We start from the raw sequence: 16,765 nt of genomic DNA, 5'->3' as shown, positions 1-16,765 counted from the left end.
TGAAAAGCAAACTATTGCAACTGATCCTTTAGTATTATTTCGTGTATTTTCCCGAAGGGGGCCAAACGGTGATGGATGTCTATCACCCGCTCGCCTGGTATGCAAACAAAACCGATCGCACAACAGCCTCTTCAGCTCATTTCGACTCCGGTCAAGCTTCCATGCCATACTCTCGAACAAATGGTTCGGCCCACTCGACCCCTCTGACCCGCCTGCTGTCGATGGCATGTGCCTGGATCAGGACTGTTCCGCGCGGCAGCATTGTACTGCGGCAGAGTCTAATGCTTCACGCATTTACCTTTGAGTAAAAAGGCACGGTGAAGCGCGAAGGAGATTTGTCTTGCTGTAATGTACACAGTCGGCATGCTATGTCGTCGATGCCGTTGCGCGTTGTGCACTTGCAAAGACGTTACTGTGCTGGCAATTGTTGAGTCAATGACCACTTTTCACCCCAAACCAGACCTAAGCAGATGTGTTTTGTTATGGCAGCTTGGACCACTCCCACTTTGCCTACCCCGTCTGCTAACGTCCACGCTCTGCGTTCTCTTTATCCTGTATGCCGGTCTCCTGGCGTGTGCTCATCGCATGCCATATGCCACATGTCATCTGTCATATGTCATGTCATCATCACGTGTGTCGCTCATGTGGCGTGTGTCCACATTTTTTAGAGTCGAAGCCTCTTTCCGGTGAGATTGGCCTGAATGTAAACAGGTGATTTCGAATCTTATTGATTGGATACCTTTATTTCGAAAAACTGCTACGGAGGAAGTTGCGATGGTGACACACATTTCCGGTTTTTGCCCTTGTTTTGTTACCCTGAGGGTTTTGGTGATTGTTTTTCTGTAATTGCATCACAAGGCATGTCAACTATAATTGCATTGCAAGACTACAATTTCTATATGCATTTCTATAATTGTATCACAAGACATATCAAAAGTGCGCAACGTCTACTCTGACAATTTACAAGCAAGGTACTAAGCTTTGCGATTCTTAAATCATAATTATGTGTAAACACTGACATCTTTGAGCTCACGTACGTGGGCAGAGTTCATGCATTCTTTTGAAGAGTTCAACTGTAGCATTGCTGAAAAGGAGGAAACGTTTTTTTTCCAGAATTATTGTCGGGGATTGGTTTTTATGTACACTTCATCAATTCTGCTCGCCGCATCATACACCCGTACGATATTCCAAGTTTTGACGTGCTGCGGTTTTCATTTCATTCTTTAAAACCGTTTCAGAGCTTACCGATTAGACTTACGAGACACCTTCCCGCTTGTAATAAGAATAACACCTCCATGACAAAGCACCTGGTAACATCATGCACGATGAAAAATGACTGTCATTTGCGTAGCTCGTTAGCTAATGCTTGTACCCTGTCGTGGATGCGTCGCCTTTGTCCAGAGCAGGCATTGTTCAGCACTGTGTGCCTGGCGTCAGCGTACCGGACAGTCGTTAGCGACAATTGCCTGCATCGATCACACGTCCAGACGCGCACCTGGCTGAGACAGTCGTGGATGGCGAGCGACATTCACCAGTCTCCCCGCTTGGGATCCGGCCAGGGCCGCTAATGGCAACAGCTGTGGCTCGCCGTGCGGTTCCGCACGAGTTCTGAATCCATTGAGCTGTAGATTACGTCATGCTCATGTTTTGTATGTCTGTATGTGGTACATACTATGCCTCGCAGCTGTGCCAAAGTGCTTTGTCGTGTCAACTGTCTCAGATCGTAGCCAAGGTCGAGACCGGTGAATGGGATTGATTTAAATAGCGGTAAACTGACGTGATATTGCTACACTTTTCCACGGATCAGATGTATTCGATGTAACATGTATGGGCTTGCCTAGTGCAGCAGATAGCCCTGGCTCCGGCGGAGTCCCGTTTTCAGCTAAGGCAGCTCCATGTTTATGAACGCCAGCTGTGTTTTGCTAGACTGTTCGCGAACAGCACGGGATGACAAGGTCAGCTCGCAAAACTTTTGGGCTTTGGTGCCAACTTACCAGATAAAATAAGATCCTCCAGCGCAGTAAGTGAGCAGTATTTGTTAGTAGACATGCACGTCGTGTTTGCCAACTTCCACTTACCAGATTCGCTGCCAAACCGGCTGCACTGATTGCCATGAATGTCGGGTTCGACTTTCGTCGCGATTTGTGACATAAACCGACGCCCCTCCGATACTGATGTTCGTCACAGCGCGTCCGAGACGAGATATGTTTTGATATTTAGCAGGAAGACACTGGACGTACATGGAAAGAAACGTGTGCAGAGACCAGACATTATGATTTTGGGGTCATTTTAAGATGATTAACTTTCAGCATACCTGGCTGTATTCATGGCCATGAGAACAGTTTAAAATATCTGTTTTTTGACAATATAACCAAAGTTTGCCTGACAGCGTCGTTTAACCAGTAATTCTTGGCAAAATAAAAGAAGACTATTGCAAGCAAAACAGCTTCAAAATCATGGCTCTGAAAAACCAGGAGCTCTATGCCTTCCTTGCCTGTATGAAAGGCCAAACCATCAAAAGCAGACTGCAACGCTCAAACAGCTATGAATATAGCGCGGCCATAAATATAGCGTGCAAACAAACGGCTATGAATATGTCTCCACGCGGTGTCGTGGTTATTTTAGCATGTACCCCAGGGTCAAGCTACGCTGTTAGCAGTCAACAATAGTAGACAAGCACCGACAGCTTCGAAGTAGCTACCTCACGCAGATGCCTTTCATCCACGTCTGAGACTATGCTTTTCAAACGCGTGATAGTGTATTTATGTATGCGGATCCCCAGTCAATGTCTCTCGCTCTCACCGAAGACAATGGCCGGGCAGTCATCCACACCCGCCCGCTGAACTCTTCCATCGAATCGCATGGGGCTCGCGGCGTGCGTCAGCGCTTGCCAGAGACCGTATGGGGCGCGCGGCGTGCGGCAGCGCTGGGCAGAGGCCGTATGGGGCGCGCGGCGTGCGTCAGCGCTGGCCAGAGACCGTATGGGGGCGCGCGGCGTGCGTCAACGCTGGCCAGAGACCGTATGGGGCGCGCGGCGTGCGTCAGCGCTGGCCAGAGACCGTATGGGGCGCGCGGCGTGCGTCAGCGCTGGCCAGAGACCGTATGGGGCGCGCGGCGTGCGTCAGCGCTGGCCAGAGACCGTATGGGGCGCGCGGCGTGCGTCAGCGCTGGGCAGAGGCCGTATGGGGCGCGCGGCGTGCGTCAGCGCTGGCCAGGGACCGTATGGGGCGCGCGGCGTGCGTCAGCGCTGGCCAGAGACCGTATGGGGCGCGTGGCGTGCGTCAACGCTGGCCAGGGGCGCGGGCCGCCCCTGCCCTTCCTGTTTCGCCGCCGGTGCGTGCTGGGCCGGGTGAGCCTGACCGCGGGCGACCGTCCGCACTGCCGCCATTGATTTCGCTTGAGGGGATGCAAGCTGTGCTGGCTGGAGTCCGGTCACTGGGACGACGGCGGCGGCGGCGGCGGCGGCGGCGCATGGCGCGGCGGCACGCAGCCCTCCGCCGGCGCGTGCCACAGTCCGACCTCGGCCCCTCCGCGGACCGGCTGCCGACCAGCCGGGCACGACCGCCCGCTGCGCCCGCGCTGAACGGTGCGATCTAGCGGCGCGCGGCTGCGGTGTCGGCTGCAGCTGGTGAGTTGGACGCCGCCGGGCGTCGGGAGCGAGCGCGAGCGCGTGGCAGCGGAGGCGCGTGACATGTCGCGGGGACGTGGCTCCATCACACCCATCCTCGAGGATGGCTCCGACTGCGCGGGTCAGCGCGCCGACTCGACCGTGACCGTGCGCAAGGTCACCTTGGTACAGGGTAGGTACCCGTCCTCATGTGCTGTTCAGTATGTGTACTGATATGTATGGTCAATGTCTGTTTGATGTTTGTGTAACGAGGAGATAGGACATATGCTCAGCAATTCCCACGTGTAATTTTCGAGGGCACTGGTGATATCTTGCCCCAGCTATGGTCGCCCACTTATTAGTGAAGTAAATGTAAACAGCAGCCTGAACGTTTCAATACGTTTTAATTAGCACCTACCATGACATCTTTATGCATGATGCACAAGGCTATTCCCGGCCATTTCGATAATATCGCGCTCTTGATGGATGATGATGCTTTTGTCGTCTGGTATTCTATCTTACTGCTCCGTGGTGTAATTTGATCAACATGTCATAACGGCTCATTATGAATTACGATCCATAGTCATCCATCATATTACATTGAAAGCGAAAGCGGCAATTTAACCTGGTGACCTGATATGACTAAAACCTTGAACCTTCACTTGAACCAAAACCGATCAACCATCTACACACTTTAATCTTGCACTCTATGAGTTTTAAACGTCTTTTGTGTTTCAAAGCTGTCAGGTTTTTGGTTATTTGTTTAAAACTGTGACGTACTTATATACATATATATATATATATATATATATATATATATATATATATATATATATGTATATATATATATATATATATATATATTAAGATGTTCTAACCATCTGACTTCCACAATGTGCCTGTTTTATGCCCAGGCTGCCCATTGCCGTTTAAAATCGGCGCGATCCGTTAACCCTCTACACTTTCTATGCGTTTGAGAATAAAAATGCATCGGATATTGCCGAGTTAAGCTAATTAATAGTGAAATCACCATAAACAGCGAGTGTTTATAACCAGGCTTCAGCCCCATCTCTGTAGCGGTAATTTACGCTTTGAATGCCAAGTCGCCTTCCTCCCTGGTGCTTGTTCGAGTTTGTGTCCATCGACAAACGTAAATTTGCTCCAGGCTTTTTTTAACCATGCTTCACACCAGCATCATACTTACACAAGTTTGGTTGGATTCATTTCAAACCGCAGTCAGATGATATTTAGCGTCCTTGATTTGTTCTACCAGCCAGTCCTTCGACGGAGCCAAAGTTTGTTTAGGCCTTGCTTAAACGATTCATAATTTTAGTTTTCACACAACCTGCGAAAAATTAGTACTCTCATACCATATTTGTAATCCTTGCGAATACAGCGCTGATAAGATATTGTCACTTGTTCATATTGTCCTGGGTGGAAGGTCATGGAACAAAACGTTGTTGAATGGAGATAACACCACCACCGCGCACCCTCTTCTCAAAACGTCCAAACTGACGCGATCAGTGTCACGAGTACTACTGGGCAAGTAAAAAACTACCTGTACCAAGAAAGTCACAAAACAAACCGTGCTAAGTAACCATGCCTGTCTACGTATTTCGCTAAAAAATTGGACTTCCTGCAGGGGCAAACATTTGAACACATTTACCTCCAGGTTTCCATCTTAACACAAGAACATTATGCCAGGCAGTTTCGGCATGCACCCATGACACATTTGGGGTACGTGTTTCAAATACCTGTCATCGCCTTCCCACCGCTCCGGTTTCGGAGCATCCCAGCCGCAGCCGTGCGCCTGGAGCCCAGGGGTTCTACGCTGATGGAATCCTGGGACCTTTTTGTGCGCTTCTGCCAGCAGGCGACGCTGCTTTGGCCGTGACAGTCATATTGATGCCCAGAGAGACGCCGACCTGTTTCAGTGATTGTACCTTGTGCCTCGTCCCGTGCCCAGCGCGCCAAGTGCAGAGATTTATCTCACAGACGTGGGAACTAGCTCGATGGGAGCGCACTTCGGGGCGGGGAGGGGGATTTAGCACCGAGCTCATGGCGGTGAGTGAACAGAAACGACTCAAATTATCTCTGAGCCCCAACTGGACATAGTCCCTCGATTGTGTATTTATCTCATAGAGCTACACCGTACAGAGATTGCCTGACGCTGAGATTGTTATTCGCTGAACTTTATCCGCACAGAGGATGCCCGTTTCGAGATTCCCTCATGATGGGCCCGTCCGTTCTGAGGTTTTCAGACGCCAAGATTGTCCCCTGATGAGAACAGTTTTGTCGAGGTGGTCCGTACTAAACAAAAACCACTTTGCTGGAGCGATCTGTCCCATCAGGGCAGGTTGCCGCGAGCTGTGGCCAGGAGGAGGGGGAGGGGGGGGGGGACAGCTGCGCAGGGCGCGTCAGCTTCGCGCCGCGCCGCCGCGCCGCCGCGCCGCCGCGCCGCCGCCAGCCCGCCCCGGCCGCGCCGCCGCCTGCTGTATTGATTCGTCGGGCCGTGATGTCGGAGGGTGCGAGGAAGTCCAGCGTCGCGGCCGCCGGCGCCGGTAAGACAGCCGTGTCTTTTGTGCCGAAGCCCCGCGGCTGTACGGTTTCCCGAGACGCACGGGACCGGCCCCGCCAGACGCCGTCTGCAGGCAGGCTCAGTCGGAGAAGCTTTAGGTTATGGCCTTTGAGCCAACGCAATAAGGGTCTGGTGCCACTCAGATCTGCGCTTCCCCAGCTGCACTGCCGTTATACGAGCACTTGCCAGTTTGTTCAGGTGCTTTTAGTGGCCAGATGCTGTTAAATGGGCACCGCAAACCTGTGCTCTTTAATTGACGACCGCTTCTGTCTCCATTCACTTAAGTTGACCTGTGATTTTGTGCGGAATTGCTGACTTTTATGCACTGGTCTGTGATCAAAACCTACAGTGTTATCCACCACTTTTGGGCAAGAGGCTCTTTCCTGCAATGCCACCAGTCCAGACTTGGATGACGGTTCTGAACTCATTCGTCTTAAATAGCAGGCATTGTTAGTGCATAGGAGGTGTTCTGCTAGCTCCTGTAGCAACATCGAATCAAATTACAATTGCATTAAGTTGCCGCACAGTACTTACATGAGCAAACCATTAACTTAATTTCAAACTACGCCGGGATACAGCTCAACCGTGTGCCAGGTAGATAAACGGACAGGCTCGCCCAGTGCAACGAAGCTCAATTAGGGATTTGCTGTGGAGGCTTGTCGGACCGACTTCCCTTTGGGCAAACCGGGGCAGACCGATCCCACCAACCTCAGTCTGATTTAGGTCTCTGAAGCTGGCAGTGCGCATTTCGCATTTACGTGTCTGTGTCACTTATTTACAAAGCCTGAACTGCAGGCATTCTACTCAACTCGTCGGCGTGGTGTATATTCCCGAAACCGAACTCGCCGCTTAAAAGGGATTGGGCCTATCGGATAAAGTTTCTAGAAACCGTTTATGAAGAACGTTGAGGCATACTCTCCTCATTTATCATTTTCATTTACGGTGCGATAACACTTCAAAGCTTTGAACCAAACACAGATTCAACTTGCCACGAATTCCGCATGAAAGCGGTTTGAGATTTGGACTGTCAGTCCCTGTCGAAGCGCAGATTAATTATGTTTTTTGGAGTCAAAACTTTATTTTTTGTAGGAAAAATAAGCTAAGAGTACCTTTTCCTTCGCCAACATCTGTACGCCAGCACACGTTGCTTGCAATAGCTTATGTATTGACCGTTCGTACAATCCTTGGCCGCTAAATATAATAACTTCTTACGTCAGTCCATCCTTGCTGAGGCAAAACAATCACACTAAATGTTTTCGCCATTATACACTGCCTTCGTATTTATGGCGCTATATAGTGTGTAGCGTCTTTAGTATCCACTACATACATTATGCATCCCCAGTTGAATGCCAACTCAGTTCAATGTTAAACTAATATCGGCAATCGAGAAGACGGAAGATGTTAGAAGATACTTGTTATCTGATGCCCAGTGTCCGTCGACGAAATACGAATGTTAGTGCAAATAGATGGATTGCATAAACATCATAGTTAGATACAAATCGTTTGGAATCGCTTCCAAACATTGCAACTACGCCACATTTTTTCCTTCCGAATGTAAAAGCCCGCATATTCTGCGAAGTAAAAATCTTTTTTGGACCAACGTTTGGCAACCGTTAGACTTGGTGATAAGTTCGTCGCAACATTGAGGCGCGTGTTCGTGACCAGTGATGGAAGCAACCACATTCAACAAGTGTTGATTGATATAAGATGCAAGACAATATTGACCAACGAGCTCAACATCATCCTGTATTAACACGCGCCCAGGTGGCCGGCTAGGTAACCTTCGCTCGGATGGGGGGAGGGGCAATTTGACCCCTTGAGATCTCGGGAACTAAGAAAGCTAGAGACACGAAATTTACAGGGGTTGTCCTTACCTGTACGCGAACTCACTTAGGTCAAAGTTTGGGCTTCCTAGGTCCATGATCTTCAGGTCATATAAGCAAAACAAGGACAAATTCCAGGTTGGTCTCCAAAGGGCCCCCAGAACGTAGGCAACCGCTTCTAAGCAAAAGGTCAAAAGCCCATTTGAGGTCAGTGACCTTGTTTCACTTTTGAAGTTCATGGTGACCAACATCATACAAAAGTGCTCTGAGTTTTGCATTTGAATAAGCGACAAAGATTACATTAGGCAGCATGTTCCCAAAACAAAGTGTTGAGCCAGGTCATGTTAGGTCAATGACCTGTTATGACCTCTAAGAAGTCAATGGAAGATGCATAATGCGGTTCCTGCTGTCAATAAATCCGAAAAGAGCACCACAAACTATCCCATACAGCAAGCCCTAAAGTAGTAAATCAGGTTGGTTGTGACCCTGGTCTGAGCTTCATACCTGACCTTAGGTCAGCGTCATTTGCTCATTCAATATTTGTGGTGTCTAAGAAAGCATCTCAGAGATGTATGGCTTTGTCAAACACTCCGTTATTGTATCAGATTGAATGATTCCCTAGAAATTGCCTTCGCTGAAACCATGCCCTAACTTTGACCTGCCATAGGTCAGCGACCTTACAAGGTACATTTAAATTTGTATGTCAAGCTATCCGCTATTTAATTGTCTACGGCTATGCAAAATTTGGAGCGACTGCGCAGCGCCGTTCGGAAGCCATTCTGGAAAAACCTTCGGCGGTCAATTTGACCCCCATCCGAGCGCGTGTTAAGGTGCGCGTGGAAACCAAAATCCCTTCTAGTTCGTCCTAGTTCGTTGTTGAGGAAGCAAACGGATAGCTATCAATATCTATCGTCGTTATCATCATATATCGTCATTATTTTCAGAGCGGGTCAGTATCTCGGTATCGGCCAGCGGTATCTCGCTGGCGATCTCGGTATCAGCCAGCGGTATCTCGCTGGCTGATGTGACGCTCAGGATGGAGTTGAGCTTACCGCACTCGATCACTTATCAACAGTTGCGTCTGGTGTTCTAGAGCTGGAATGTATGACTAAGCGGATTGATGACGGCACAGCCCATTTGGCCATGGGATAAGCTTTGAGAAGTCTTGACTGACGTACATGCTCTCTCCCCCCCCCTCCGCCTCTCTCTCTCTCTCTCTCTCTCTCTCTCTCTCTCTCTCTCTCTTCTCTCTCCTCTCTCTCTCTCTCTTCTCCTCTCTCTCTCTCTCTCTCTCTCTCTCCTCTCTCTCTCTCTCCTCTCTCTCTCTCTCTCTCTCTCTTCTTTTCTCCCACTTCGCGTCTCCCTCCCTCCCCTCTCCGCACTCCAGCATCTGGTGACAATCAGTGACCAGGTCTGTCGGGGGATTGAGACCTGTATTCTCACCGTCGTACACTGACAGACACCGCCGATATCACGGCCGGTCTACCGCCCGCCGCCCCGCCCGCCCCGCCGCCCGCCGCCTCCCGCCTGCAACCTGCCAGCGGCCCACCCGAGGCGGCGGAGGCACACAGAACACTTTGCGGTACACGCTGCCGCTCAAACCGCCAGCACACCCCCGGGTGCCGCGTGCCCTGCAGCCCGCTCCCGTCAGCCGCCCGCCGCCGACCAACGGGCAGCGCCCCCTCCCCCGTCTCGACACCGAGCGGGCGCCGCCGACACGTGCCGCGCCCTCGTCACTATCGCCGCCGGTGCCGCGCGGCTATTCCGGCGGCGCGGCGGGGCGCCTGCCTCGCGGCTGTCCGCTCGCAGCTCGTGTGCCGCCGGCGCGGCGCGCTCTGTGACGCCAGGGGAACGCGCCGCGACCTGATGGATGGCGGCCCGTCGCCGGCCGGCCGGCTGCCACCCGATCCCTGGAGCGAATCCCGGGCCGCGCGCCGAGCCGGCCCGGCGCCTGGCCGGGCACGAGCCGGTGTCAGAGGCGGCCAGGCACGGCCGAGACGGAGCCGACGTCGGCACGGTAATCGCCGGCCGCTCTCCATCGATGGCGGGGAACAGCTGCGGCCATTAGTGTCACGTACTGGTCAACATGAGCAGCGGCATAAGTAGCGGCAGCGCAGTGCGCTTCTCCTCGAAGGAATTTGACCAGATGCTTTGCGGTTACTGCTTGGGGATCAAGGGCCTTTTATGCAAAGCTTGTTGTAAAGATCCCAACCTGCCACCAGCCAAGCGGAGCAATGTCAGTTCATCGGACTAGTTTCGCGGGCATGTTTTCACGTTTCACGTTCTACCTCAACAAACTTCGTCCCCCTACTTCGGACCGGTCCTCTCGGCCTGCTGCCAGATGGCTACCAGAGATCAATGACATGATCGTGGCTGGTCTGGTGTTCAACAGCAAGTCTGTCACTGGCTAGTCAGTGTCCGAATTTCACACACTCACACCCACACAAGTCACGCCCAGTACCCCTGGCGATCATCAGGTGCGAGTTAGTAATTACCAGGTCGTTTTACCAGAATCCCCTTTGAGTCTCACTAGCATTGGAACATGAGGGCGTGTCAGTCTGCTCCGACCGTATCGCAACAGACATGATGCACAACAGCCATGCTGTTAAAACTATCCTACGGCGGAGCCAAAAGACAAAACCGGGCTATATAACCGAGATCGCCACCGCGGACCGCGAGACCTTAGACCAAATTTCCCCGGGGATCCCCGCAATAAACCGTGCGCAAGGATGCGCTTTTCAAGGGAGCGGGGACCTCAAGGTGGAAGCAAAGCGGCACGGCTTCGCAACCATGCAGTCAGCTGACCAGGCGCCTCACACCCAGAACGGCGTACAAAGTGTGCGCAGCGAGACCCGCCGAGCAGAATGTAGCATTGGCAGTGCCCTTGACGCTATCACCGACGAGAGGGGCGGATCGCTGTTACGCAGTAGTAGTGTTGTTGATGTCATCGTCAAGAAACTGCCCACATCACTCAAATAACAGGAGTGGGTTTTTACAATATCGACTTCAAGTGCATATTCTTAGGTGAGGATCCTGTTGAGAACATTGCGAGCAACCTGAGATCGAGCCGCCAGGCGCCGTGTGTTTTTTGCACTAATGATTCATAACAAGAAAGTTAAAAAGTCCACAAGTGGCCCGCTTCACGTAATGCTGCACAGAATGAGCGCGTGTGCATAACCAGTTTAAAGTGAGCCAGCACAATTGGTACGACATCATTGTGTAATAAAATATATCACTTTGTCCTTGAAGCATCCTTTTAACCCCCCACCCCACCCCCAAATTGCAAACTGCTTGTCACGGGCACTTGGTGAGCGCGGTTTCGGGTCAGGTCTAGTAGCCTTACATTTGGAGAAAAACCTTGTGGGAAACTTTGCGACTCACTGGGAATCAGAATCAGGAATTAAAACATGACTGTTCAAACAAACCTTCGCCAATTTTTTATCTCTATAGATTATCACTGCAAGGCCGTCATAATCTTGTGGAAACAGCAATCGTATTTTAAAACCTCAAAAGTATTGAGTTTCGAATAAAAGTTTCCGCCTATTTAGAAAATTCTTGTTAGCACTTGATTGATCTATACATGTCTTTGGGCATGACCCTAAATGTTACGATGTCTCGCTTCCTTTCCAACGAACGAGTGATCCCCTCTCCGCCCCAAAGAGGACTTGTCTAAAGTGCGATAAAGTGGCAAATGTAGACTTCAATTAGATGCATCTGGTTTGTCGTTTAGGCCCACAAAATACCTCATAGTCCTCCAAAATGTTTTGTTTGATTTTGGGGGCCGTTATTTTTCGCAAAGTGGTCGCGTGATTTTGCGGTTAGGTGTACTAAGCATGGCTGGGAGGAGTCACAAAATTATATCATCTAAGACTACTTAGAACTTTTAGCTAGACACCCCGAGGTTCCCTTAAAGGCCATCTTTAAACTCCAGGAATAGGATCCAAGTAATGGCGTATCAGCGCACAAAAGCCCAGCCCGTCCTCCTGAGCCACAGGGCACCCATTCAATAGCCTAATCCACCTCAGCCATTACCTGCGGCCATTTCGAGCCGCCACACCATAAATACATTACCCCGTCCTACTCAGCCTGGCCCCACTCAGCCCGTATTTCCGCCGACAAGGACGCACAGCAGGCCTGGCGTCGAAGATGGCCGCGGCTGTCAGGTCACTGGATTGGCGGAGTGTGTCGTGACGCAGTGCCCCCTGACGGAAGCCTGCTGCCCGTGGGCTGGTAGGAGACGGCAACTGCGGGGTCGTCGGCAGAGCTGGGCTCAGCAAGGCTTGTAGTGAGTGGCAGGTCACGTTTGGTGGTGATTGCGCGCATTTGTCCGTCTTGGTCGGTAGCTGTTCGCGGCACGTGGATGTGGGAAGATTCATTGCGAAAGTCCGCCGCCTCGTGCGATTTATTCTTGGCTTTAGTGATGACTTTGTAAATGTTGTCGTTATCGTTAAAACATATCTGAAGATCTCTAGTGATGGGACCGATGATCAGAGATTTGAGATTCACAGGAGCTATAGATGCTCGCGCACATTCGACTGTTCTTGACATCTGCACACGGCAAGGGCGGTGTAGAAAGAACGCGAGGACATACAAAATAATCGCCTGTCTTCCGGTGGCAATCCGGCCAAAGTGCAAAGATCATCAAGGTCTGGGAAAAATCGACTGTCTATGTCTAAGTCTAAGAAACCCAGTCACGCAGATTTCGCGTCTCACGATATGTTATGAGCGTCTGTTGGTTGCCGCGGTGATATCTCGCCTGAGTGGCTGTGAGATGTGCTGTCTCCGTCGGCGGTGGATGTGACTGTGTTATCCCGCCTGTCTGACCGTATCCTCTTCTCTTGTTGCCAGATGGCGGCGGTGACAACGGTTTGTGTGGTCTGCTGCTGACATTCATATCATGGCTACTGGTCATCGTCACTCTGCCCTTCTCTCTCTGCGTCTGCTTTCGGGTACGTCGTCCTCCTACCAACACTCGCCACCGCCAAAACCCAACTGCACTCGCCATCAAAAACCTCCAGCGGCACTCACTACCAAAGTCCCTTATCGACACTGATTACTAAGACTTGCTGCTCGCGCCCAACACCAAAATTCCCAAGCAGCACCCAGAACATAAAATACCAACGCCACCATTAAAACTCTCGCTCGCTAGAACGCTCGCCATTAAAACTCATTACATGTGCTCGTCATCAAAACTATCCAACCCCATTCACCATCGAAATTTAAAACGGTCTTCGCTCTCCGAAAGGTCTTGGCGGCACTCGTCATAACAAAATTTCCATCGGTACTCGCAACGAAAAGTCCACTGGAACACGCTATCGAAAATCCCCGTGGGTACTCGACGCCAAAGGCCTTTACCTGCATTTCTTACGAAAAGTCTGACACTGCTCGCGAATAATCTCACCGGAAACCCTTTTACCGCAATCATTTCCCGCAAAAAGTACAGCCCGCACTCGGCATGGAAAGATTTCCACCGGCATTCGCCAACCAAAGTCCCTGTCGGCAACCACTACTGAAAACCCCCACCAGTACTTGCCGCCGGAAAAATGGCCCGGACGCCTCCTGCGGAGAGCTCTCATTCTGTGCTCCCAGCCGGCACCACAATGGGCAGATCACACCGATTAACTCCACCGAAGCGCCAATCACAGCCGACCATCCCACCCGGCACTACTGACCAGCATAAGGCGTTTGCACGGCAAAAAGGTGCTGAAAGGCAAGCCAAAGGTCACGCATTGAGCCTATTGCGTAGACATGTAGCTGCACGCTACGGATTCCACATTTCTGACGAACGATGGCGTCTTTGAGAAGAACGATATTTATCAACACAATGTTGGTGTACTGTGTCTTCTTCCTAGAGCTATCATGGACATAATGTTCAGGATTAAATCTCATCCACCGCAGTGGTTTAGAGTTTTCTCCATCAAGCAATGCTAAATCTTTTACGGTTTAAATCGCCCTGTGACGAATTGCAAAGAAGTGTTGTACTGAACTTCTGTTGTGCAAAAACAGCATTCCTATATCTAAGCTGTTTCAATCCATCCAACTCCAGGTTGGTGTGACGTTCAGTGCAATTCGGGGCATTTTGGACATTTCATTTTTTCTTAAATTAACAATGGTCTTGTTCCCTTTCAATCCCTTCTAATCCCTCCCTTTAAACTACATACCATAGGTCTCTTTAAATTTGTGCTATTCAGCTTTTATTGTAAGTTTATCATCATCCACGCCGTTTGAAAATTGTCTGGTATCGTCTAGTTCAGGTCATCATTTAACTCTTGATCCATTGATTTTTTAATGAGTTAAGCACTTGATCTTCAACAGTCACCAGTGATACACTGTTTTCCAAGTATATGGGTAGCTTGTATGTTCTGCTAGCGCTATACTGGACGTGCCGTTGCGTCTGCTCTCCTAAGGCGCGCCTCCGGGCGCGGCCCGCCCATGTCATGTCATGCTCTGCCCTGCAGAGCTCTTTCCCGCCCATGGCATGTCATGCTCTGCCCTGCAGAGCTCTTTCCCGCCCATGGCATGTCATGCTCTGCCCTGCAGAGCTCTTTCCCGCCCATGGCATGTCATGCTCTGTCCTGCAGAGCTCTTTCCCGCCCATGTCATGTCATGCTCTGCCCTGCAGAGCTCTTTCCCGCCCATGTCATGTCATGCTCTGCCCTGCAGAGCTCTTTCCTGTCCATGGCATGTCATGCTCTGTCCTGCAGAGTTCTTCCCTGCCTATGTCATGTCATGCTCTGCCCTGCAGAGCTCTTTCCTGCCCACTTCATGTCATGCTCTGCCCTGCAGCGCTCTTCCCCGCCCATGTCATGAATGCTTGGTACTTTGATTTCTGTGCGAGCACATGCCCATGGGTTTTACGGCCCTCTTGACACGTATGGAATATTTTATGGATTTCTCAAATCTCAAAACATATTAACATATCAAACTGTCCTCACTGCAATGCAAGCTCTTACGTGGCGCCTAGGACCATTAGACACCAAAGTGAGGCCTTGACGCGGGCAGTATTTATTTGCGATAGATGCTGCTTTCCCACTCACCCTTGCTGGCGACGCTCTGCTTCGAGCTAACCGACCGCTTGTTCTTGGTGAGCTCTTGTTTGCGCAGGAATCTGCTGCATCACAAGCTGTAGGGAGGGCGACAATGAGTTGCGGCTCACAGCGTTTGTGTAGCAGCGGTTCTCGTATATGAGGTCGATGACATCATACGCGAGAACTTGCTTTAGAGCCTGATACAAGTCCGAGTTTAATCGTGTGTGCATGGATGGGCATTGCAAGTCTTTGAGTGCATTTTTCTACATCAATATAGACATCAGGGCGTACGACAACCTCATAACTACCGGAAACTTAAGTATCATATATATGTACATATATATATATATATATATATATATATATATATATATATATATACGCAGTCCAGAATGGCAACTGCCGAGTGGGATTGCGCACCTCGCCGTCTCGGTCGAGACCCGCCCCAGCATAGTCCGAAGCACACGGGTCACACGGTCGCCACGATCAACGGCCGAGAGTTGGCTCTGCGGAAGCGCATGCGGGCGTTCCGGAGTATCGCTAGCGTGCCGTGACAGTGACACCTGCAGCTTGCCGTGACACTGACGCCCGCAGCGTGCCGTGACACTGACACCCACCGGGCACTGGCCCTGGCCATGACTGGTCCGCGGGCTGGAGGATGACCCGGCCGCGCGTCTCCCTCAGGTGGTGCAGGAGTACGAGAGGGCGGTCATATTCCGCCTCGGGCGCCTCGTCTCAGGCGGCGCCAAGGGTCCAGGTGAGTGGCTGGTGCTGACGTCGGTGACGGCACCGCTGGGTGGGCAGCCCCTGGTGATTGGTGCTGAGAATGGTGCCGCTGCCGGTATTCCATGACACGGCGAACCTCTTTTGCATAGCTGGTAACTACCCAGCGAGTACCCAGGGTCCTGATATGAGAGGTGGAGAGCCTTTATTTACCCCTGTGAATACCAGGTCGGGCAGTGCCACTGGGAGAGCCCTCTTGTTGTAGGTCTTTTGTTATGAGCCTTCTTATTACGAGCTCGCCACGCCAGTGACCAGGCTAAGTGGTGGCTGGGGGCCATTGTCGGGGCAGTAATAAGGCTGAGTACCCGCTGAGCGACGGCTGGAAGTGGCGTTTCCACAGCGGTAATGGCAATGACCAAGATGCCATTTGGTGCTCACTGTAGAGTCAGCAGCCCCGTGCCACAGACGGCAGCCGCCGCAGCCACGGCTGCATACTGTCGCTGCCGTGGGTCAGCGGTTATGTTGTGCCGCTATCGTGCGTCAACAACAGTGTACGGGTCGCTGCCGTGGGTCGGCGGCTATGTTGTCCCGTTATCGTGCGTCAACAACAGTGTACGGTCGCTGCCGTGAGTCAGCGGTTGTGCACTGCCTCTGCTCTGGATCAGCGGCTGTATGCCGTGGCTGCCGTGGGTCAGCGGCTGTATACTGTCGCAGTCGTGGGTCAACAGCTGTGTTTTATCGCTGTCGTGGGTCTGCGGCTGTGTGCTGCCGCTGCCGTGGGTCAGCGGCTGTGTACTGTCGCTGCCATGGATCAGCTGCTGTGTGCTGTCGCTGCCGTGGGTCAGCGGTTGGCATTTGGAGACATCGCTCCTGATGCTGATCAAGCAGAGCTGGGGGTGTTCGCGACTCGTTGTCACCGCGTAGTGCCGCCGCCAGCCAGTCGGTGGTCCACCTCTGACCCCACGCGGGGTCATGGGTCAACCACCACGCTAGTCGTGTCATACGT

The 16,765-nt window shown here is 51.5% G+C and overlaps 1 pseudogene; it reads left to right on the top strand.

The window, feature by feature from the left end:
* The window catches only part of LOC119100433 (band 7 protein AGAP004871-like), a 44,222-nt pseudogene that overhangs the window by 21,531 nt on the left and 5,926 nt on the right, over positions 1 to 16,765 (top strand).

This window comes from Pollicipes pollicipes, unplaced genomic scaffold, assembly GCF_011947565.3.
Source record: "Pollicipes pollicipes isolate AB1234 unplaced genomic scaffold, Ppol_2.1 Scaffold_4881;HRSCAF=5763_pilon_pilon_pilon, whole genome shotgun sequence".
NCBI lineage: Eukaryota > Metazoa > Arthropoda > Thecostraca > Pollicipedomorpha > Pollicipedidae > Pollicipes > Pollicipes pollicipes.
The sequence above is the reverse complement of the archived record's forward strand: the minus strand, read 5'-3'. Positions and strand labels throughout refer to the sequence as shown.